The 22,805-nt window shown below is 41.4% G+C and overlaps 1 protein-coding gene across 1 annotated transcript in view; it reads right to left on the bottom strand.

Moving 5' to 3' along the window:
• Window positions 1–15,784, bottom strand: part of sertad2b (SERTA domain containing 2b) — a 38,684-nt gene extending 22,900 nt beyond the window's left edge. The window contains exon 1 of the mRNA XM_073482453.1: window positions 15,649–15,784. The gene's annotated coding sequence lies outside the window, so the exon portion shown is untranslated. The remainder of the gene's footprint in view (window positions 1–15,648) is intronic.
• Window positions 15,785–22,805: the final 7,021 nt, after the last annotated feature.

Raw genomic sequence — 22,805 nt, 5'->3', positions numbered from 1 at the left:
TCGAGCGCTCCAAACTAAACTTTCCGTCTTGCAAGAAGAGGGCTTGTGCCTCGACTAGGAACACGGGTGAGAGACCCAGACAGAAAGACAGAAAGAGTGAGCAGGAGGGAGGTGTGTTTACTCATGGCTGTGTGACGCCTCCAGTGTCAGGTGACTTACAGGAAAGAAGTTGTTGTTCTCTTTTCTCGCTTGCTCTGTCTTTCTCTTTCATTCGAGTCCTTTTCCCTATTTTCCCTGTTTCATAACTCCTCAGATGAATTGTTTTTCTCTTCTCTTTCTCGCTTCACTGGCAAGTTGTTTATCAGACTACCGAATCAGAGTACAGCGTGTCCAACACAAGCAGGAGGTAATGCATCCAAATCATATTGGATGACGAATTATTGAATTCAAAAGCAGTCGCTGTGAATGAATAAAAGTTTTCAAGTTGAGTACGTGATGTTGTGTTAAGCCAGTCAAGACATTATGAGACACTGTAATAAGCATCCCAGACCTACAGTACAGTGCTCTGTTGTACGTTTTAATGGCATTTGGCTTGGAGCTATGTGAAAAGTTTTACCCCGCCTTTTAGTGTGTGTGTCTGTGTGTGTGTGTGTGTGTGTACCCATCCATAGCAAACTGGTGAGTGTGACACATTCCAGCGGGACAACTCACCAATAGTCTAGCTGTAGATGGTACACAGATATCTCTGTCCACTGGGAAAATTCAACAAAAAACACATTGATAGTGGAGAATTCAGTTCCCACATTTTGCCGATTTTCTTTTTTTTTTGACACTTTGTGTCACAGATTAGCTCCATTCTGAGTAGTCTAACTGGTAGAGGAGGAACTGATGGTTGTAGGTGAGTGGTAGTAATACTGGAAGCGTTGGTGGTGGTATTATTAGCAGTAGAGGCGTACAGTCATAGCTGTAGAGAGAATGATGATAGCTTGTTACAGACTAGTACTCAGTCATTACGTGTGTGTGTGTGCATTCTTCCCTCCTGCATACCTTTGCTGTCTTGCCTCTAACAATAAATTCTGCAGCGTTTTTTAAAAGTGCACTTCGAGACAAACTGAGCTGCAGTGTAAACTCTGAGGAGGGAGATCCTGTAGCTGAAAACAGGAAGGTCATTAATCTTCGAGAGAAAGCGAGCGGACTTAAAAGTCATGGCACAAGGAAGCAGCCACAGCGGTTCAGCTTTAGAGACTAGCAGCCAGCAACTATGGTTTAGCTGGTTATCCATCTTTCTTTTCTCATTTTTTCCACCCTCTAGCAGCGTCTTTTCACTGGCCCTTTGCTCCCTTCCAGCCACAACATCCACAGAAAGCTATTTTACCCCTCTGGTGTTGTTTTATGCTTTGTTTTTACCAGGTATACAGCCAGAACAATATAATAAAATAAGTGAATGATAGACAGAGGGAAAGAAAACAGTCTTACATAATGAAGAAAATCAATAAAGGTCAGCTCGGAGTGAAAGGCCGATGTTCACTGTCTTTCATGTACCCCAAACAGAACCATATTGGACCATAACACATCCAACACCAATATATATATAAGACTTCTTATCTAACATCATCTCTAATCTGAGGTGTCACTGTCAGGACATCCATACCAAAAATACATTTGAAAATGCACTTTTCTTCTTCCTTCCATCCATGCAAGGCTCTTCCACATCCAAAAACAAATATGTGTGCAAACGTACAGAGCAGAATTGTACCTTTTTGCATTCGGACAGTGTTCTCTACGTTTCCCAGAGAACCACGACACGTCACAATGCTTAAACCAACACTCCAAAATCCAAAAATATTCAATATACAGTGATGTGAAAAGGAGAAAATCCAGCAGATCTTCATATTTAAAAGCCTTGAACCAACATGTTTGATGTGTTTTCTTGAAAATGACTCTTTTCATCAATGACTCCATCAAAACAGTTGGTGTTCTCTACATTCATTAATGGATTACTTGACTAATCCATTCAGCCCTGTCCTTAACTTACTTTAGCAGATGTCCCTCTAGTTCAGGCTGCAGTTGGTTCAGTCAGCACACATTATGTGCCCGCTATGATTCATCTACAAAAAAAGTACTTTTCTAGTAATCATACCTCAATGTGACATTGTCTGACTCCTCTAAAACGTTGCATTGGGGTCACAGCGTCCTCCAGTGTCTCCACACATTAAGTTTGATGAGCAATGTCTCCCAATTTCATTAACTTCTGCATGTGTCATCATGATCATGTTCCAACATGTCCGTACATGTGTTTTATTCAGTCTCACTATGAACTGCCCACTTTCCTCTTTCAAGAAAGTCATTAAAACAAACAGTAAATGAGCAAAAGTTTATGTAGGTCGGCTTTTTTGGAGACTAGGGAACTTCTAAAAAAAAAAAAAAAAGACATTCTTCCATTTACTTTTACAAATTACAAGTTTAATTTAAGTAATTAAGTAAATTTACGTGGCCTGGTATGACCAAGCTCCCAGTAACATTGTGAAAAAAGTGGCTGTTAAACGATTGATACATTTCTTTTTGAGTGTCACAACCCCTGCAAAAATGATTCAATTCACTGCCATAATTTGATCCAAATGGTCCAATAACATCTGGAAAATCTAGAAGCTGGCTCAGCTGACGGAAATCTCGAGTGCACACGCGCTGTGGGCCCGACAATGTGGAAGATCCAGGTAATTCTATACCTGGGATGTCGAGCTATTTTGGCGTCATGCGCCACTGAGCAGCTTTATCCATCAAGCTGTATCCAGATTTCCCTCGTTAGATCCATGGGTGTGACCAGTGACAAGCTAATGGTGGCCGACGGTTGCTAATGGTAGCAAACTGTAGGTAAATAAACTGTAGGTAAAAACTGCTATCTGACAGTATGCAGCCAGTTTGCGGGTTAGGGTTAGCTTCTCTACTTGCTGTAATCAGAAAACTGCAGAATAATAATTTTAGTCACGGTACTTTGCTGCAGACAGATTACTCTTCTTCCATTTGATGTTTTATCGTAGCAGTTATCACTTTTAGCAATGTGCCGCTTCAACCCTCTCAGATGTAAATGTATTGTTCATGTTGTAATACTAGAAAACATGATTCTTCAATATTTTAAACTCTAGTAATCCAGTTACATGCACAGTAATCTATTACTTCTCTCCCTGCTGCTGCCCTCCCACGCCAGGCCAGACCGGCTGAGTCAGCTCCGCTGCTCTATCACGATTCAGCCTGACACACTTTCCCTCCCTCAACCCCCCTCCTCGTTTTCCTTCATGAATCTCTTCATTCACTCTGAGCCGCGTTCAGAACTTCCTCACTTCTCTGCTTTCGCTGTCAGCCTCTTTCTGTTCCATCTGATTGCAATCGCTCCCTCTCTGTCTCTTTGCAATAAGACATAAACATCCCACCCTCCACCTCTGCCTCGCTTTTCTCCTCTGTTTTATTCTTTCGGCCCCCTCGCTCCCTCCCTCCCTGCTGGCTGCCTTCAGGGTAGCAGAAGGGAAGTGAATGGCTTCAGCCCTCCCAGCTGGTCCCATCACCCAGCAACCCAGAGCAAAACAAAAGAACACACACACACATACAAGTCTACGAACAGGCAACACGAACACACACACACAGACGTTCACTGGCAGATGAGTATATGCATGTTCTTAGACACATGCAGACAGATATGCAGATGAATGCACGCACACACGCACACACACACACAAGTACCCCCACCTCTGCACCCCCAAATTCACATCCATAAACAGCCAGCCATCCAGCCGTCCCCAGCAGACTCCCACCCATCATCCCGTCCTCCAGTCCCCCACCCATCACCCATCATCCCCTTCTCCCCTCCCCAGCACCCTCTCCAGACACCCAGTCCTTTGTCCACACTCTGCTCTGCACACACACACACACACAAAAAAAAAACATATTTGGGGGGAAAACAGACGAACATGCGTTGGTCCAAAAAAGAAGTCGGTCGACACAAAGCGTTTGTGTTTGTGGTGCTCACACACAAACATTCACACACAAACATAAAAACTACAGCTGAGCAAGAAAACAGGGCTCAATTGTTATTTTACATTCTGTAAGAAGCCTGTGGCAAGTCACTGCTCACGAAACCTGCATGGCCGTGTGTGCGCTGAAGCTCCCACCCCGGAGATCCTGTGTTATATATCATCAGTGTGTGATGGTCAATGTTATTTTGTGATGAAGTCCTCTGACTACTGTAACTGTTTACTTTTGCGTCTTCTAAAGGATGCTTTGGAGTTTAGACAGACTTCAGAAAAGCTGAGTAGTGATAATAAAACAGTGGTTTGATCTGTATTAAAATAACTGCACCATGGCTGAAAGTGGGTATGGTACAAGCAACACAGTATATTTTGTCAAAGTAAAGGTCACCAGAATATTTTTTTAATGACCAGAAATCTCAGCGATAATGAGCAGGGCTGGATCACAACGCTTGGGGGGCAAGGTGTTGCCTTGGGTGCCCTATCATTTCAGTTCTTTAGCGGTGCATACAGTAATTACAAACAAATTTGCTGTTAATTAATTTATCACAACCTCATTTGTATTCAGTGACTCTGGGCCCCCAGTAGGTCAGGGGCCAAGAGCCGTTGCACACTCTGGATTAGCCGAAAGAAGTCCACAAGCTGAAATAAGTTTGTCTCGCGAAATGGTTCAGCATGAAAAAGGTGACAGTTTGTCAAGCTACTAAGTTAGCTTAGCAAGCTAGCCGCATGAGTAGATGCTCGCTTCCCTCTACTATGCGGTGATACGTTTGGAGGGTCTAGTTTGGTAGAAGGAAAATAGTTCCTACATGAAACTGCTCACAACAAGGTCTGTGGATTATCTTGAGTAACCGGGTCATGATTTCTGGAAAAAAACATTGCTGCCGAATTTTAAATTGTATTTATGCTGAATACAATCTAGTTCCATTATATTTGAGGAGAAGGCCAATATCTCAGGTAAAAGGAAAAATATGTATTTCTCATTTTGGGATGAACTGTGCCTTTAAGCTCACTTTGGACAAGGTTATGTGAGGCTCAGCAGGAACGTTTCAAGTCACAGAAACTGAAAGTAGTTCAGATGACGTATGAAGTCAGGTAGGGTGTATAGGCCTTACGAGTGATGTGTAACAGTAACCTTTAAATCTTGATATGGTTCAAGCATTTCAGACCCAGTTCAGCTTGTGAATCAGATTGTCTGCAGTATTAAGAATCAGAATGGAAGATAAGTAGGTGGTGAAAGTGGCGCAGCAAATGATTTCAAAGCGCATCATCTAATTATAATTTTAAAGCATCAGTAGGTTCGTGGAAATTCATTCTTGACCTCTCAGAACAGTGTATGTGAGAAAGAGTATGTCAGTGGGACTCCCTCAGGTGGCTCTACTGTCAGAACATCAAGGCATATCAAGGCAGGAGTCAGCACAAACCATTCAACACCTTAAGATCTCTGCTGCTACACCCTAAAGATACACCAACCCCCTGACAGAAAGACTGGACGACAACAGACTAGATGAACGGAAACATCATTCACATCCAACTTCAACTTCAGACCCAGTCAGTGGGTTTTTCTGCAATAAAATGTAAGACAAGTAGCATGAATATGTCTGTGGTGCTCACATGTGAATCTGCACATCCTGTACAGAGCATTAAAAAGTCAATACATGTTACAGACCACATCCAGACAGTTTTATAGTACACGGATGTCTGTACATGAAGCTATAGGCTTATCGATTCTACATTTCGTTGATTCTACATCCCATTTTCAGTCGTCGCTGTAATGTACGAGGCATGAACACACAAAAAGAGACCAACAGCAGCTGATTTTAGAGCATAGCTCTCACAGAAGAGCTGAAATAGAGAAGCTATTGTGCAACAAACTAAAATTCATCTTTATAATATCAGAGGGAAGGCTGTCAGAGCAGGGCAATGACTGGAGGGGAGAAAAACAAACTGGACTACTAAATATTTAGTTTAACTTTCTCCTTCAGCATAGTGATTGTGAGCCAAACCAAACCTGTAAGAAAAATGCTCTGCTTCCAAGCCTTTTCAGCCCAAACTGCTCGAACAAACAAATACAGGGAAAGTGAAATGAAATGTGAGGTTTACTGGAAACAACACAACGTGGAAAACCTGAATGTTGCTTCTGCAGGCCTCAGGAACATAAGAGCTAATAGGATGGAAAATTGGAGGAAAATGATCTGACCTGAATCCAGTCCAGAAACATCTGGTGTGATCCTGTCTAAACACACTACTCAAACATCAGTCTACTCCCACACCAGGCCAGTTGAGCCTGGTCCACCTGGGCTCAGGCTAGTCCAGATTGGCCCAGTGTGGTATGGTCCAAAGCTAAAACAGCGTAAGACTGGTCCAGTTCAGCCCCGTCCAAAACAGCAATGTCCCAGTCTCATCTGCAACGGTCTTAATCAAAATCCCCCTGTGTAGTGGCCCAGAAACACAATATAACCCACAGCAAACACAAACACCTGACCACACACAAACACACACAAACCAACACAAACACACACAATCCTTACAGGGCAGAGCGATGCGTTTGCTGTCCCTCACATTAATAATTGAGCAGAGAAATCCGCTATGGAACAAGCCTGCCAGAGAGTCATGAGAACTGGCCACAGCTGTCGACACACACACACACGCACACACACACACACACACACACACACACACACACACACACACACACACACACACACACAATATATATACAGCATATTAGATAGAATGTATATGTCTAATTAAAATCTGTATTTTGCAGTCAGACCCATGATATAAACATACGATCACAGTGCAGACCTACACCCACGACCCCTCGTCACAGGTTGCATATGTCCAGCAACAGATGTGATTAAATTCAACATGCCTATTTTCTCTTCTGGTAACACTTTGATTTGATTTGATTTATTATCATCAATAAATGTTACATTCACTGCACTGTTAACAAACAATGAAATGCTTTATTACCATTTATTAATGACAGTGTCGCCTCTCTTCTTCCCTTGTCTTGTTAACTCTCTCATGACCCCTCATATTTGTGTTTGACCCTCTGGTTGGGCGCCGCTGTCTGTTTTTGTCTTCACGAGGGAGCAATGCAGCATACTCTGGGCCATCAATCTTGTGCATTTCGATTGATTCAACTGTGTGCAGTATGTGCATGCATGACCAGCTGTGTGTGAATTTGTGGCCCCACGCGCACACACACTACTTGCTTCCACACAAAGCCCAAATTATGGTGTAACACACATCATCATTCAGTCAAAGACCCAAACAGTAATCTCCCCAAATGCTACTCTGCACCACTGACACAGATATGAGCCACTTGAATGGCTGCCAAGCTGACACAGCACTGTATAACAAAGTATATAATCATTAGGCCATAATCATACAGTGGCTGCGAGCCAAATATCCCAATATCAGGCCTGGCCTGTTAACACTCCCTCACTCATTTACCATGGCTGATTCTTTCGGCGTGGGCAGTCCCTAATGCAATACTGTGTTAATGACTGTACACTGTGCTTTATGAAACACTGTAGCTGCTAGTGGGAGGACACATCGTCCTGAATATAGACTGAGTACACACTTTTATCCATGTAAACCCATGTCAGTACACACTTCTAGGATCTGCTATCTAAAAAAGCAACACAATGTAAACATCTCAGTCAACAATTAGATAACATCTATAGTACACACGTCTGCAGGCTGAGCATGGCGGAGTAAGAAAATGTCATGAAAATAGAGAAGCTCTGCACATAGCATGTCCTGCAGAGGTGCTGGCAACTGCAAGACTGCACGAACAGACAAAATGTCACTTTAAGTAAAAGGAGAAAAAAGTACACAGCTGCTGACGCATACAATTCTAAAAAGTAAAAATACAGTAAACAGTAATGAGAATAAATAAGAGCTGCAAAGATTAGTCGACTAATCTGTTAATCGATTGACAGAGAAATGATCGCCACCATTTTCTAACCTCTCAAATACAGAGTATACAAGACTTTCTGCTTTTCTCTCTTTTGTATCATATTAAACTGAATATCTTGGGGTTTTGCACTGACATGGGAAAATAATATTAGAGTAAAAACTTTGTCAAAGCAGAGCTAGCTGTTTCTGGCGAAGGCTTCATATTAACCCTACACATATGAGAGTGGTATCGATCTTCTCCTCTGACTCTCAGCAAGAAAGTGTATAAACATATTTCCTGAAATTATTCCTTTAACTAAAGCCACATGATGTGTTTTTACTAGCTTCACCGTTCAAAGGATTAGAAACATGATATCTATTCATTGTTTTAGAGACAATTTATCTTACATTTTATCGAAAAACTTGCGTGTTTCAAGTTGGGACTTGCCAATAATGAAAATAATAATTGGCTGCAGCCCTAAAGTAAATGTGAATTAGCACTTGTATTAGTCAAAGATAAAAACTTAACAGAGTAAGATGGTCTTTTGTGCCTTTTTTTCTGTAAAATGCCTTGGATTTTGTTTTGCCAACAGCGCTGCTTCCACCATAGATGCTATCATTAGCATTTAGCTCAAAACATCAATGTGTCCAAGTATAGCATCACAGGGCCACGGCGGCTGTAGACTCTTACTCTTGATGAGTGATGTCATCATCATTTGGCGGCCACAACTGTGGTACTACTACCAAAAATTACACTCAAGACTCCTTGAAGTTGTTTTTGCTACACAGCTTTCATGTAATGACCATTACTTTTTTTTTACTTTTCTTACATTTTTCCCCGCTGATTCCTCGTACTTCAAATGAATACGTCACACAGCACACTTGACTAAAGTTATTTACTTGTTATTTAACTGAGATGAGTTCTTTATGAAGTCAGATCCTTGTGTCATCCATCTTCCCCATTTAACATGCAACACCAGTCTGAGGGACACATTGAAGTAAACCAACTGTGAACACACACACACACACACACACACTGTTGAATGCAAAACACACGCTGGTATCACCACAGCCTGACGATTCAAATGTTGAACTGCTCTCGTTCAGTGAGTCTGAGACAATATGTCGAGCACCGAACAGCATATTCTCACTGTCATTTGCACATTTATAGAGTGGGAGGCAGGCTGTGTGTGGGAGGGGGTATTCCAACAGAGTACCTGACGTAACACGGACTACTCTACAGGTAGTGGAGCAATGAGTCACTGTGTCGAGGGAGGGAACATGCTAACATCTGTGTGTGTGTGTGTGTGTGTGGTTTAGTTACTTCATTGTTCTGATCTGAAAAATAAAAAAATGTGGACTAGACAGATGTTTGTGGAGTTTCATAGATAACATCATGATGTGTAAATCGGTCATAGTCATAGACAAGACTAGACATAGACTAGAGGGTCACCGTTAAAATGATGTGATACCATGCAAGGGGCATCATTTTTTTAAATATTGGATGTCCGCAAGACATATGTCTGTCCGTCCGTCCGTCCGTCCATCCGTTTGTCTGTCTGTCTATCCATCCATCGTCTCTCTGAATGCAGGCTCATCTATTATTAATACTTTGTTCTTTTGGCTCTCATTAAGAGGCCTGCTCTGCAAACGCTGCTCTTCTGACATCCGATCCCCCCGTTCATGTGTGCTTGAATGTGTGTGTGTGTGTGTGTGTGTGTGTGTGTTCTGCATGTACAGCATGTGTGCCTCAGATCTATACTTGCGTAGTCTTGTCTCCTCGGGATCTCTGAATGCAGCACAATGCTTCCACGGTCATTAGATACTAAGTGCATTGTGACGCACATCATAAACGTTCTGTAAGTATGGTACGTGGAAAACAACATGTGCATATAATGTTGTAATGAGTCATGCTTACAGCATAACACTTTTCCTTGGAGCTTAAAGTAAATTAATCTTAGTAAGATTTTTCATTTTTTGAACGTTTTTAAACTGTTGTTTGCTGGAATAATAATAATTTAATAATGTAAATAATTAATTTAATAATTAAAACAAAAAAAACTAAATAAATGGTTTTAATTAAACTAACCAGCTTGATGGTTTTACAAGTGCCTTATTATTAAAAATAGAAACAAAACAAATAAAATATAAAAACAATTCTCATAACTAAAGCAAATACTTTTACACCAACATGGACAAGAAGTCCTGAAAATGATCTGGGTATTATCTACTGAGCTTGCATGTCAACAGATTAATCTCACAGCTGAGAGAACTCCATCTGCTGATGAAGACCTTGTGAGATGACGAGAAGCCAATAAGCGGACCTTGAGTTGCAATTTTTTGTCATACTACGAATTCCAAGGTCGAGAATGAACTTCCAAGTGTGTGGATTTTTTTAAACTCAGATTTCTGGTTGGTTTTTTTTCCACGTTGTGCCACATTACAACACGTTTTGTTTAACATGAACATATTATAATGTCTGTCAGAGAAAATCTATTCCAGTTTGACTTTGTGCCATATTCTGAATGTTACAAGATCTCAAATAGATAAGAAACACTGTTATTCATGTGAAGCACTCATTACGAAGATAATCTACAGATTTACGGAGCACACCCAAGCTCACAGAAGGCAATAAACATAAAGTACTAAAGATGTAAACATTAGCGTGTGTGAAAATGTCTCACTTGTTCCTCATAATGCCTCATGGTAGATCTTTAAAGTAAAGTTGAAAGAGGTGATAAACACACACACAGAGAGACACACACACATAATCACCATGTGCGACAGAAAGAGAAAGAAGGAAGCGAGAAAAGGTGCCGCTTGTGTGAATAATGAAAAGGAGGTCAGCGCCTGAAGGGGTGGGGCGATGGTGAACGCTCCGCTCAAAGTAAAGGCACTGAGAATATAGTGCTGTCACACATACACACACACACTAGACCGTGTATTGTGATGGTGGATTGACAAGTGATGAGGTAAACTAAAGGTGCATGCTCCTGTAAATCTTACAAATAATTCATAGTAGGCTACTCGTCAGTGTCATAAAGACCTTTTTACATCCATTGGTGACTACATTTCATTTGATGAAGAAGCTGCCATATGTATTTTGTCAAGTTAACATGTTGTGGTTTTTGACAGCCTGTCTATTCCTGGATGAAGAAGGTGAAGCTTTACAATTTATTAGTTAGTCTTTGAGGCGGCTAATTGGTCACTAAACTCCGCCCCCAAGCACCTATTCCCTGTGTATTCATCTGCTGTAACGTAATTCGCAACCATTAGCATTAGTAGTAACCTAGCATTGCCTACAAGGTCAAGAGTGAGCACATCATTAACACCCTACATTAGATTGTGGGATTTGGGGTTGACCCAATTGATTTGAAGCTTCGAAGCCTCTACTGTTGCCATGGTAATCTACATCCGAATCGGTATTTGATTGTCTTGACAATCAACAATAACCCTTTTTTTTTTAGGATGAAGTAGACGTTGCGTTGGCTCCACCGAAAGAGAGGCAAAAGACCGATAAAGAGCAAGAAATGGAGCTCCTCTATGTAGATGCATATTTTTGTTTTTAAAAAAGTCACCTAAAAATATTAATAGTCAGTTTGACAGATTTTTTTAAACTTATGTGAGTTAAATTAGCTAACTAGCTAACTGTTTATGTGCTGTATGAGAACAGTAAGCTAGACAGGGTGTTGCAACCTCAAGTAATGGGGACCGGGGTTATCGAACGGTCAGCCCTTCAGGAACACTGCAATATTAACTAGCTCTCTAAGAACGTCTTAATTAACCGCCTTTTCATCTGTATTATTGTGATTAGAGCTCACAGCCGACACAAGTGTTTTATCAAGTGAAGAGCAGTATTTCTGGGGACTGAAACTGATGATAGTCAATATCTTGTTGGTGAGCGACAGCCGATGGGAGCCACAGTGAGGGTCCAGCATGACATTCAACAAATGGCAGCTGAAGCCCACAACATTTGCAGGAACATGATCTGCACCTCCGCCTGCTGTCTGACTGACCGGTAAGCCCCCCCTTACACTTCAAATTTAAAAGGATTATTCTGAATTTAGACTGTTCAGGCCTTAGTGAAACATACCCCTTCATCCACAGGTCCATATTAACAAGCTTATTACAAGCATGTAGACGCAGGGAAACTGAGCAGAGGGTCAGAGGCTCAGGTTCACCAGATAACCCTGCTCATAGGGTAAATTAGAGGGCATACCTGTTCACTGTTAGGGCGAGTGTAGTGCAGTGGAACGGCAGTCCTACTGAGGGATTATTGTGTGGCGATGCTATCATCACAACCACTCTCCCACTGTCTATTTATAGTTCACAGAGCTCTCCCTCCCTCTCTCTCTCTGTCTCTTTCAGTCTCTCTGTCAGATTCTCCATACTGAATGCCAAATGCATTAAAAAGGGAGAAGGTCAGAAAAAACAGAAACACCAAACCAGCAGTTAGTGGTTTCAAACTCAGGGAGAAATATAGCACCTGTCCCTGATCTTAGACAGATTTGCTTTTCTGAAGTCGGAAACTTCATTATTTCCCCCTTTATGACACGCAACTAATCATTTTTCCGTGACAGAAGACGGCGTTATATTGTATTTGCATGTGGAGAGTACAGTGGATATTGGTGGATGCCATTAAGAGCTGTCCTGTTCAGAGCAAGACATGACTGGAACACAGCCAGACATTTGTGTGGATGGTCTCTCCAAGCACCAGGCTCTTCTTCACACCAAGACAGCTGTCTGCGGCCACAGGTCCTCCTTCACCCTCAGACATTTTGAGACGGTCAGGCGCTTATTAAGGCGTTTCATTAAGATTTCGCCCTGAAGTCACACCTCATTTGTGGAGTGTTGTATTTGAACTCTGGATTATTAAATTCAGTTTATTTGGTCAGGAGAGAACAAACTCACCCATGCTTTTGCTTCGAACACCAGCTATTCTATCTTGTGGGTCAACAGTTCAGTGTGGCAGCAAGGGACGCACTTGCCAATTTTATTTCCAAAGTGAGATCAGATTTGATTAAAAGAAGAAAAAAAAAAGCTCAACTTTTATCTGGAAATCCTTATAAAAACCCTTTTAAGCTGCAAAAACAACATTCACTCTAAGGTAAAAAGTAAGCTATGGTTTCTACTGCCCAGTTTCCAAAATTTAAGAGACTGGTGCCTAACCACCAAAATGTGGCCAGGCACCAGTCTCAGCTCTCAGCTAGCATTTCAGATGTACTGCAGGGACCTGGCCATAGTTCAGGGTCCTGAATGTATCATCCCAGTGTTCAGACATCCAGTGTTGGCTGCTGGACGGCTGCTGATTTTGTCTGCCAGACGGGCCGCAGTGTCTGAGCCCCAGGCTGGGAGCACAGACGAACCACGGCACCTTAATCTGGATTAGCTGCTAAATTAGAAGCCTGGTCGCTTGTGTAATCCCGTTGACAAAGTTCCGGCAGTCCCCATGGCCATTTGACAGCAGCCGATTCATTCAGGCCAGACACAGTGACTGACTGATACGTACAGAAAGTATAGTTATCTCACACAAATTCTGGATGGATGCTGAGAATATATCCATTAAAAGCACCTTACTAAAGCTACTGAAGAAAATCTGAGTACTCGTCTCACTGAAGAAGAAGTGATCATACTTCTGTCAAGCACCATAAAGTCATCATGAGTACAGTGATGGAAGAAGTATTCAGATCTACTTGAGTAAACTGGTCCCAATACCACAATGTAAAAAATACTCCACTACAAGTTAAAGCTTTCAAAGACTACTCGTGTGAAAGTATCATCAGCTAAATGTACTAAAAGTAACAATAGTGAAAGTATTGATTATGCAGAAGAATGGATCCTGACACTATTATAACATGAAGCCTGTCCTATTCCTATATTCCCTATTCTGACACCTATTGTAGTGTGAAATACCACCGAAGCAATTTTGAATACTTCGCCAGGTGTTTATATGTCTGTCTGTCCGTGGAGATTCTGTCAGCAGGATAGCGTCAGACAATGCAAGACACAGCCATGACACACGACAGGGCACCGGAAGATGCAGGGTAATAAGTCAGGAAGGGGATGGGGATGGGCTTTTAGGTGGAACTGCTCACAACTCGTAGACAAAAGCAAGGGCCCCTAACTAATTCATTGTAAAAGGTCACGCTTTAAAAAGGCTGGGAACCACTAGTTTGATCTTTTAGAATGTATTGTGTTTCATAATTTCATAAAGTTTTTTGTATTTTGTAAAAATACATATAAATGTATAAATGTAATGGAAAAGGAGTTTAATATGTCCCTCTGAAATGCAGTGTAGAGCGGAAGTATAAAGTAAAATGGAAGGACTTAAGTAAAGTAGAAGTGCAACAGCATGGAAACAACAGGTATGTATAGAGCTGCAACAACTCTTAATTGATTAGTCAAGTGAAAGGAAATGAATTGCTAACTATTTTGATTATCGATTTATCATTTCAGGCATTTTTCATTGAAAAATGTCAAACATCGCTGATTCCAGCTTCTTAACTGTAACAGACATCACTTTGGGCTCTGGAAAGTTGTGATGAAGATTTTTAATTTATATTATCTATTATTTTGAGATTTTTATAGACGAATGATTAATCGATTAATTGTGAAATAACTTGGCAGATTAATAGATAATGAAAAATAATAGTAAATTGCAAGCCTGCTGTACACTGTGTGCAAACACAATATAAATAGGCTTCTACTATTACTACAACTACCACCACACTAACCATTAAAAGAATAATCTCACAGTTTGAACTTGATGACACTAGACGCATGCGTCTAAGCACACACACACACACACACACACACACACACACACACACACACACACACCACCACAGCACAGGGGCTGCTGAGCTACACTGGAGCAGCGCAGCAGCAGATCAGGATATGTCTGTCAGTCAGTGGTGGTGTGTGTGAGCTAAACACAACTTGGTTATATAATCCAGGCAGCAGCAGCAGCAGCAGCAGCAGCAGCTTTGCCCGGAGCGACAGGAGAGTACACCGTGGCCAGGTTATCCAACACCCACAGGTTATGGTTGAAAGCCTTTTCAAACCGGACCCCCTGAAATAATCTAACAAGTTATTGATGTTGCCTTACGGGAAAGTATATACAGTATATCTCACGGAGGAATAAAGAAAATAGGCCTGCATGTTGATCTTTAAAATCCTTAGCTAAATTCGGCATACAAATAATGCGCCGATCATAACACACTTTCATGTAAATTCAACTTTGAGGAACGATCCTCCCCGGTGCCACTGTCTATTTCAGCAGCGGAAGAATGTCGGCCATTGCCAAAATCTAAGATTTTATGATAATAAGTCATGTCTGGTGTGTCACATGTATGCCGATTTGAAAAGCAGCTTCAATGCATTAAGCTACATATACCCGAAGTGTGGTTATATCGTGTGTCAGCTTTAAACAACAAGTAAGATTCACCAAACAACCATTTTCCCAGTGCAGTTTGGCGATGGACGGTTCATGCGCGACACAGTGATGCGTAACGGGATTTCCACGCTGCGCTTTTCCTCTTGAGAAAGACGCTGACTGATGTAGACAGACAACAGTGCCTGTCCACACTCATATGCACGTTCAAATCATATGTTTACCACAGGAAGAACTACTTTCTGACCATGTTTAAGGTGCTTCAATAAGGAGGCAACGCGCGGACAGATAGAGAGGGACAGAGAAACGTAAGAAACTAATAATAACCAAGACCAGCAGACACCAAAACACCCGACAAGAGTTCAAGATGCAGTTTGAGACACTCACCCTCTATGGCAGATCCGTCCAGCACGGAGCTAAAGTAGACAAATAGACTTGGAAGAAATGGCTTTCGGGGTTGTTGTCACGGCAGAAAGCTCACTCCGCTGCTGATGAGATGTCTAATTTCTATCTTAGCAAAAAAAAAAAAAAAAAACTGATGGACCTCGTACAGACTCAGTCCACCGTCTCCAATGTCACAGATCGCGGCCAATGCGAAGTCATGTACGAACAGCCAGTTTGGTGCTGCATTTATGTGTCATGAGTGAGGTAGTATATACGACAATCTACTACTCTGTCCGTAGGTGGTCAACACATCGTAAAAAACTCGGCTCAGTTTAGATTTTAGATGCTACATAACGTTATAAAATGCACTTTACGATAGCTTTAAGGTACAAATTAAATAGGATAAAGTTATGAAATGCTGGGTTTAAGCAATACAGGTCGCATTTAACCTTTACTATCAGGTTTGTGAGAATCAATGGGCCTAATTATGTTGACAATTCAATACTAAACCTTTTAAATTACCTGTTCATATAGAATAACATGAAGACATAGGCTACATCTATAGATTCTCCCTGCTTAAATTCCCTGAGATTCTTACATGCCGTGTTAAAATGGAAACACCCATTTATTTCCACAGTCCCTGAACGCATCAGCATGCAGTGTGTGACAGACATGTCGTGCGGTGACTCACAGCTGAGTCAGAGCGTCGTGTCCCGCCCACAGCGCGGTGGCGGCCAATAACGCTCGTGCGGAAGCAGGCACAGTGGCGAACAGTCACGCAGCCCACCGCATCCCCTCTGTGTGCGGTTTAAAAGGACGCCAACTCCCGGTCCATGTGCGGAAATCATTCCCATTGACCATCAAAAGCAGGTGGGCGGGTATACATGTTACATATTCATATGTGACGGATAGGAACAAGGGAAAACAGTTAAATCATTTAAGGATTTTAAATGTCAGTCATTAAATCATAAAAGTGAGGTTTCACTTATCTAATTTTGAGAGTCTGTAACACCGAAATATCACCCAAACTATTCATCTTCTCCAGAGTGCACACGGATGACACAAAGTCATGTCAATACACGTGTCCTTGTGTCTGCCAGGTTCAGACCATACAGATGTTTGCCTGTTACGATGGTCACGTAACACCACGAGTGCAGGTCCCGTTCAAAACATGCTGTTCAGGGGCCGAGCACAGAGCCGTGTACTTTCTTTATTCAATGTCTAAATTGCACACGATTTAACACTGCACTTCCTTGGGTCCTCAGCAACACACCTGCCAAGTGTGAAGTAGATCAGATGGACAGTTCTTGAGATATGCTGATAACAGACAGACAGTTTCCTTACTTTATGATTGGACAGACTCCTAGTTGGTCCCTGACCAGTCATAGAAATGGCAAACTGAAGAGGGGTTTATGGTGCTGGTTGTCTTGGGTGCTGAAAAGTTTAAAATCAGTAACAAAAAACAACTGCGACCATTCGAGTTTACAGCACCAAGTCATTCCTCTTTGCTTCATCATGTTTACAGGTGTGCAGGGAAGACTGCGCCGTGCTTTTATTGGTCAACACTGAGCATGTAGTGGAGTTTGTCATAGGCAATGGGGCCCAGCTCAGTGTGGCTCAGCTGCCTCCCAGTGTTTAAGGCTGCGACTAAACACAGCCTCTAAGAGTGATGGATGCCAGCTTGAAGACAAGGGATACAGTACAGAGGTGATATACACGGCTCTGACCAGGACTATGATTCTGGGGGCAAGGAGACCCAGCAGGCAGACAGAAGAGAGGTGAGACAAAAGAGGGGCAAGAGAGAGTCGGGCGTCATATTTAATTTATGTCGAGTCTAAACGAAGTGTGTTCCCTCTGAACACAGCATTGATGTGTGTCCTCCTCTTTGCTGTCCTCAAGGGGATGTAAGGGGTCTAGACTGACAGGAAACTGTGATGGTGCTGGTGGTGGCTCACTTGTCTCATTATCCAATTAATGTTGATGTTATCTGCCCTGAGGATTTGTTGAACACTGGTAGTGCTGTGGAGCAATGTCTTAATCCTCCATTTGCTTGTTTCATGTGCCCAAATTTCACACTAGTCCACTGTTCAACAGTTGTTGGCGGTAACTAGCGGGGAAACATATGAATGCACCATTAGAGGCAGGGAAGAAGGAATAACATTTTACAGGTATAAAGCCATTTTACAATATTTTTACAAAGGTGTCGGTTCACAGGCGTATTACTGGTCTGACAATAAGTAAGTAAGTAATAAATTTACAGTACGGTACCACGGACACACTATTACCATAAGGTCCTCAATGCTATAGTGATAGAAGTACTACCCTGAACTATAAGGTCATTATACATTCTCTGTATAATGCTTGTATACGATTACGATATGTGGCTCAGCTCTTTATCTTACCAGACAGTTGGTTTCTCTGAATTAACTGCAGTGCACACACACATGCCCACAAACAGTGATTCATCGGCCTACATATCCACGATGTGTAGTGAAAGTCTGCTGCCCTCTGTCTTCTGAAATCTAAATGAGCAGGCTGACATGTGAAGCAGCGCTCTAACAAAACTGCTTCTCTCCTGTTTTATGACAACCCCGCATCCGCCTCATCTCACATCTCCATCACCACCAATTACTGGACAGTATTCACTCCAGAGTGATACAGTGATGTACAAGATTACAAGACATGGGAACTCTTGATTTGCACTGACCTCTACTGGTAAACAGAAGGAACTGCTACACAAATTCTCCGGAACATCTACTGTACATCTTTAAAACGAAAAAAAGCATTACAATATGTATCATTATTGTCTTTGAGATGGCTTTTATTAATCATTATTATTATTATTATTATTATTATTATTATTATTATTATTATTATTATTATAAGTAGCAGTACCCCCTCTTAATGTCTGAATTGTGCCACTTTACAGTAAATGTTACAGAAAAGAATCAGAAATGCTGCAACAAGCTTCTGGAGATTTTCCTGAAGTCATTCCAGTAATGCAATACAAAAATAAACAAATAAATACAATAAATAAATATATACTAACTTGTAAAGGAGCACAGTCCCACTGTATCTGCAGTCGGCCTATGTTATTTAATGAATGGTGGTTGCACTGGAGAAAGAAATTAAAGTAAAAAAAGAGAACTCAGTACTGTAAACCAAATGACCCATTGATTCTATTATTATTATTATTATGTATTGTGTCATTGTTTAAATAAATTTCTACTTTAAAAATGACACTTTTATTGAATGTCATTGCAATAATGTAATATAACGTAAGTTTATATTGATACATCATTTAAAACACTTTAAAACACAGTCAAGACTAATATCAAAATCCTATAAGATAAAAACCGAAACAAAACGTATATTAGACATTATAGATACACAGTCAGAAGCGGTACAGATCAGTTGGATATTGATTTGCAGGCTGATTGGATGGAGCTTGACGTGACGTCACGTGAGGATTCCGTGGTTGCTAGGTTTTGTCTCCAGGTGCATCAGTCTAATAAGAGCTTTATTTAAACAACAACAACACCTCGGACGGTGAAGAAAAGTTTGTTTACTCGACTATTTCTTCAAAATGAACGATTCAGCTGAGGATTTCTTCACTCTGGTGACGACTAAGAAACTGACGACGGAGAGAAAACAAACTTCCATCATGGAAAATGTGAGATTTAAACTCTTAAACTCTCTCTCTGAAAGTCTCTTTGGTGTTTTCAATGTATTTTACCATCTCGTGTTTAGCTAGTCAGCTCTAACGTGAACACCCCCAACCATGGTACAGAAAATACATTAAAGTGGAAATGCGGATTAATAAAATAACACCCACCGATGTGCCTGTCATAAATAATAAAGTAGGAGAAGGTCATTTTTTACTGTAAAGATGCACACTGACAAAACGTGAAGGTAAGGATCAGTTTTGGCTAGGTTAGCCTGTCTGTTCATTTAGAGAAGAGCAAACGTGATTAAAATAAAATATCTTTGATATGCTATATTTAATAAATCATATATTTCCCCACATATAACCCAATATACATCCAGTTGAGATACAGTGATATTGTAAATGTAGTTATGAGTGACTTTAAAGTGGAAGTAGCCTACTTAATGTGATATTAGATTTGCATACAGTATGATGAAATATAGTGATTTGTGGTCATTTTATAGCACGTTTTCTTCCAGATTTGTTAAACACTATGGCACAATACCAACTGGCAAGGCCTAAACGTGGGTCCTGCTTTATTACCTGATATTGAGGCCATGAGTCAAAAAATCTAGATTTAAGACATTCATTGCATATTCATTGCATTCATGTTGCATATTCCTTAATTAATATATGTATTCAGGTCACCACAGTGACTATTAGACTTTTTTTTTTTAAATAAAAAATGTCCACCTACAATTTCCACCAGATCCTGACTTTAGCATCTGCCAGCAACCTCCACCCAAAGTCTCTCCCACCATCCTGAATTGCTGCTTTTTTCTCCAGATTCCATCAGACAGCTGCAGCCTGAGCCTCCACCCACTGCCAACAGCTTGCATCACTGCCTCCACCTTCAGATTATAACAGGCAGCTGCAGCCTGAACCTCCACCCACAACCTCTGTATGCAATCTGCAATGCCTCCTCCTCTGGATTCTAGCAGACATCTGGAGTATGAACCTACACCCTCAGCATCTGCCTCCAGCTGTTGCTGCCATCACCTTAAGATGCTGATAAAATAGCTTCAGCCTCCAGCCACAGCCTACTCCAGGTCTTGCCTTTAGCATCAGCAAGCATCCTCCACCCACAGCCTCTGTCATCAACCCACACTGCTGCTTCCATCTGCAAATCAAAGCACACAACTGCATCACTACTTCTACCTGGAGATTTTACCAGACAACTGCAGCCTGAACCTCCACCCACAGCCTCTGCCAACAATTGTAATCGTTGGCTTTAGTCTCCATCCCCAGAATCTGTCAGACATCCGCAACCTGAACCTCCACCTACAGCCTCCAGCATCCTGCATCGTGATTTCCTCCTCCAGATTCTACTAGACACCTGCAGCTTTACCATCCTTCACCCACAGCCTCTGCATGCAATCTGCAATGTCGCCTCCTCTGGATTCTAGCAGACATCTGGAGTATTAACCTCCACCCACAGCATCTGCCTCCAGCTGATGATGATGAAATAACTGCAGCCTCAGCCTCCACCTACAGCCTACTCCAGGTCCTGCCTTTAGCATCAGCCAGCATCCTCCACCCAGAGCCTCTGTCATCAATCCACACTGCTGCTTCCACCTTTATATCAAAGCACAAAACTGCAAGATGCACCTCCGTCCACAGCCTCTGTCAACGATCGTAATCATTTGGCAGATTCTGGGGCTGGACACCGCAGCAGACACCTTCTGCCTGAAGCTCCACCCACAGCCTTTTCACCAATCTGCATTGCTGCCTCCACCTTCAGATTCTGAAGTTGCAGCTGGAATTTCAATTTACAAGCTTCATCTGTTCCTGCTTTTCGTACACCCGCAGTCTCCACCTCCAGATTCTAGCAGACATCTGCAGCCTGAACCTCCACCCAAAGCCTCCAGCATCCCACATCTTGACTTCCTCCTCCAGATTTTACTAGACACCTGCAGCTTTAACCTCCAGCCACAGCATCTACATGCCCAGATTCAAGCAGACATCTGCAGCCTCAAATTCCACCTACTGCCTCTGCCAACAATTGTAATTGTTTGCTGCAGTCACCATCCCCAGAATCTACCAGACATTTGACACCTGAACCTCCCCCACCAGCCTCCAACATTTCCACTTCCACTTCCAGTTTCTAATAGACACCTGCAGCCTGAGCCTCCACCCGCAGCCTCTGCCAGCAATCGCATTGCTGCCTCCACCTCCATATTCTAGCAGATAGCTGTAGCCTAAATCTCCATCCAAAGTGCATCATTGTCTCCACCTCCACATTATAGAAGAAATCTCCAGCCTGGACCTGCACCCACAGCTGTTACTATCATCCTACATTGTTCCCTGCACCTCGATATTCCAGCAGACATCTCGATCTTGAACCTCCATCCACAGCCTCCTCTGCCAGCAACCTACATCGCTGCTTTCACCTCCAGATTCCAGCAGACATCTCCATTATGAACCTCCACCCACAGCCTTCTCACAGAATACTTCACCTCCGCCTCAACATGAATGTAACTGTCTCAGACAGTTTCACTGATGTGTTTATTGTGTGTGTTTCTGTCATAAGTGCATAATCATTTAAGTTCATAAAGTCATTAAAAAGTTGAAATGTGTCTAAAAGATATGAAAGCCCATTTACCACATCTCAGTGTGATAAAAAAGATCCTGATAATGAGATAGTATCTCAAAATAATGAGATAGTGTTTCAAAATAATGAGATAGTGTCTCAAAATAATGAGATAGTATCTCAAAATAATGAGATAGTGTCTCAAAATAATGAGATAGTATCTCAAAATAATGAGATAGTATCTCAAAGTTACGACTTAGTATTTCGAAATAATGAGATAGTGTCTCAAAATAATGAGATAGTATCTCAAAATAATGAGATAGTATCTCAAAATAATGAGATAGTGTCTCAAAATAATTAGATAGTATCTCAAAATAATGAGATAGTGTCTCAAAATAATGAGATAGTGTCTCAAAATAATGAGATAGTATCTCAAAGTTACGACTTAGTATCTCGAAATAATGAGATAGTGTCTCAAAATGAGATAGTATCTCAAAATAATGAGATAGTGTCTCAAAATAATGAGATAGTGTCTCAAAATAATGAGATAGTATCTCAAAGTTACGACTTAGTATCTCGAAATAATGAGATAGTGTCTCAAAATGAGATAGTATCTCAAAATAATGAGATAGTATCTCAAAGTTACGACTTAGTATTTCGAAATAATGAGATAGTGTCTCAAAATAATGAGATAGTATCTCAAAATAATGAGATAGTATCTCAAAGTTACGACTTAGTATCTCGAAATAATGAGATAGTGTCTCAAAATAATGAGATAGTGTCTCAAAAAATGAGATAGTATCTCAAAATAATGAGATAGTGTCTCAAAATAATGAGATAGTGTCTCAAAATAATGAGATAGTATCTCAAAGTTACGACTTAGTATCTCGAAATAATGAGATAGTGTCTCAAAATGAGATAGTA

The sequence above is a fragment of the Pagrus major genome, chromosome 15, assembly GCF_040436345.1.
Source record: "Pagrus major chromosome 15, Pma_NU_1.0".
In the NCBI taxonomy this organism is placed as follows: domain Eukaryota; kingdom Metazoa; phylum Chordata; class Actinopteri; order Spariformes; family Sparidae; genus Pagrus; species Pagrus major.
The sequence above is the reverse complement of the archived record's forward strand: the minus strand, read 5'-3'. Positions and strand labels throughout refer to the sequence as shown.